Source organism: Carlito syrichta, unplaced genomic scaffold (assembly GCF_000164805.1).
Source record: "Carlito syrichta isolate Samal-C Ts95f unplaced genomic scaffold, Tarsius_syrichta-2.0.1 Scaffold123377, whole genome shotgun sequence".
NCBI lineage: Eukaryota > Metazoa > Chordata > Mammalia > Primates > Tarsiidae > Carlito > Carlito syrichta.
In genome coordinates, this window is record NW_007067473.1 from 431,015 (window position 1) to 434,400 (window position 3,386).

At 46.2% G+C, this 3,386-nt stretch overlaps 1 pseudogene; it reads left to right on the top strand.

Moving 5' to 3' along the window:
* Nucleotides 1-1,613: 1,613 nt before the first annotated feature.
* On the top strand, nucleotides 1,614-2,840 carry LOC103249753 (annotated as a pseudogene).
* The last annotated feature ends 546 nt before the right edge of the window (nucleotides 2,841-3,386 follow it).

Sequence of the window (3,386 nt, forward strand, 5' to 3'; positions counted from 1 at the left end):
ACTGGACTGTGGTTGTCCATGAATAAAGCTTGAATGTTGCCTTGGGGGACCGGGAGCAAGAGGCACAACTGGCAGAAGTGAGAGACTCCTGGTCACTAGCCTTAGCTATAGGGATGTGGCAGGCAGAGGTGGAAGTAGGACATTCTCAGTCATCTCTGCATAAATTGGCTAGGAAGTGCCTGGACAGGTAAGAGGTAGGTGAGACAAAAGCCCACAGAGGGCTGGGCTGCCCTGGGACCTGGAACACCAAAATGTCTAGGTGAGAGGTTGATGGATGGTAAGGAGGACACTTGTGTAGCAGAATTAGAAGGCAACAGGTGTTGGTGGACAGAGGAGATGAAAGGGAGGCAGAAGCCTGGACCGTCGGGTGAGAAGCAGATGGGAAAACAGCTGAGGGGTCCATCCAGTGCTCCTCCAGCAAGTTTCCCCAGTGACATGTTGACTCCCCTCTCTCACACATCTGGGCCTCTCTCTGAATATCTAGGCCCCTGTGTAACCCCCTACATCATGAGCCCCTGAGAGTGTGGCCTACCCTTACCCTATAGTGACCTGAACTGGCCTCCACACTAGGGAACCAGAAATTGTGGAGGAGTAAACAAACCAATGAGTACCTCTTCAAATCACTCATCTGGTTGAATTCTGTGCCTTAGAGCTCTGGTCCTGTCCTGACAGAGGGGTCCCTGCCTTCTGAGAATAGAGGTAGCAGTTAGGAGTTAGCCATGGAAGATGGGTAGGCTTTGTTCAAGGTCAGGGGAAAGTGTGAACCAAGGGTGGGGTAAAGGTGTATGTGACCTGTAAGGAAAGGGGTTCTGGGCTGGGCACATGAGGGAGCGTCTTAAATACCCACCTATGGGCTGGAACTCAGGACACAATTCCTGCCCAGCTCAGAATGGGGCCTGGTGCCACTTCTCAATTCACTAGCCCTGCATAACCGAGGAACTACATCAGGAAACACTGCCATGAACGAGCTGAAGGTGACCATGGTCCTGACCCTGATCCGTTTTGAACTGCTCTCTGATTCCATCAGGGTCCCCTTCTCCATACCTTGAGTTGTGCTGAAGTCCAACAGTGGGATCTACCTACATCTCTGGAAGCTCTCTAGCCCTTGTGGGGACAAGAACAGGCCCTGAGGGCCAGTGCCTGCCGACCTGTCTTCCTGGCCCCTCCTCCTGCCCCCTGCTTGTCTATCCAAATCTAGCTTTCTATCTTCCCACCTGCCTACTTTCCTGCTTCCTGTCCTCCAGTGTGTCTGCACTTCTCTCTCTTACCTTTCTCCCTACCCACTTATCTGTCTACCTATCTCCTGCCTACCTGTATCATTGACTGTTCACCTAACATCTGGTTTTCTTCCTGTCTGTCCCTAAACCTTTTTTTCTTCCTTCTGACCACTTTTTTGTATCTTTATGATTTTTCTACTGCTGCTATAAGACATTACCACAACCTTAGTGGTTTAAAACAACAAAAATTTACTCGTTGCACAGTAGTGCTAGTAGCTTCTACGTTTGGTCCTTGGACCCAGCAGCCTCCACTTGTGCTGAGCTGCTAGGGAGCCCTTGTAAGCGAGCTCATAGGAGTTTGAAACCATTGTCATACCCCCAACTCATAAGGGAAAAATGGTTGAAGCAGATCATCCAGGAAAGCTCTTTATTGGTGGGCTTAATATAGAAACAAACAAGAAAGCCCTTGAAGCAGTATTTTGGTAAATATAGACAAATAGTGGAAGTACTCTTGATGAAAGACCGTGAAACCAATAAATCAAGAGGATTTGCTTTTGTCACCTTTGAAAGCCCAGCAGATGCTAAGGATGCAGCCCAAGACATGGATGGAAAGTCTTTAGATGGAAAAGTCATCAAGGTGGAACAAGCCACCAAACCATTCTTTGAAAGTGGTAGATGTGAACCACATCTACCTCCAAGAAGCAGAGGCCCTCCAAGAGGCTTAGAGGTGGAAGAGGATAAAATGGAGGAACCAGGGGATCGCCCCCGTGGGGAGAACACATGGCTAATGGTGGCTGTTCCATGAATTTTAACATGAGTTTTTCCAGGGGACCACTCCCAGTAAAAAGAGGACAACCACTACAAAATGGAGGTCCTCCTCCTAAAAGATCTGCTCCCTCAGGACCAGTTTGCAGCAGCAGTGGAATGGGAGGATGAGCTCCTGTATCATGTGGAAGAGATAGTGATGCAGGGTCACCTCAAAGCCCTGCCCACTCATAGAGATATTTATTTGTCCTCAAGAGATGATGGATAGTCTATGAAAGACAGAGATTCAAGCAGAGATTATTTAAGTTCTCATGACACAAAAGATTGTACACCAACACCAAGAGAGTATATGTGATCATTCCAGTTCGCATGATGACTATCCATCTAAAGGCTATAGAGATAGAGATAGATATGGTTGTGATTGTGACTATTCAGATCATACAAGTGGAGGTTCCCACAGAGATTCATATGAGTTACGGTAACTCATGTCATGCTCCACCTACATGAGGGCCCCTACCACCTTACGGTGGAAGCAGTCACTATGATTATTACAGCAGCTCACATGATGGATATGGTGGAAGTCAAGACAGTCACTCAGGCAGCCAAATTGGCCTCTACTCAAGTGGTTGTGATCGGTTGGCAGACAAGAAAGAGGTCTTTTCCCTCCTGTGGAAAGGAGGTACCCTCCTTCATGATTCCCACAGCAGCTCAAGCTGCGGAGCACTAAGATATGGTGACTGTGGAGGAAACCAGTCTGATAGAGGGGGTGGCAGAAGCAGATACAAGAAACAAACAAAACTTTGGACTAAAATCCTTGTTCAAAGAAACAAACAAAAAGTGAAAATTATTCTGTCATAACTACCCAAGGACTACTAAAAGAAAAAATCGTGCTATTTTTGAAAAATTTCTTAAGTTCCCCTCCATAATTTTTATGTTCTTGTGAGGAAAAGAGTAAAACATGTTTAATTTTATTTGACTTTATGACATTGCTTTCAACAAGCAAATGTTAAATGTGTAAGACTTCACTTGTTGTACTAGTGTTGTAATCTTCCAAGTAAAATTGTCCCTAAAGGCAACTTCCTATCTGATTTTTCCCAGTAAATGAGGCAAGCAATTCCACAAGCATCATTTAAAATGGAGAGATAATCATTCTGCCTATACAAACAAGCTAGCTATTAGAAGGTGACTGGGGCATGCTACACTTAGGATTTCAGGATGTCTTCAAACAGAAATCTCAACGTTCTCAGTATGAAAAACCTGAGATCAGATGCCTCTGTAAGTAAAGTGCATTCACCTAGTAAACCACCACTACCCAAATGGATGATGCTGGCCATATTTTACTTTCTGATACTTCTTTGCTAATCTGCAAGAGCCTTCACTCCCCCCCCCCCCCCCCCCCCCCCC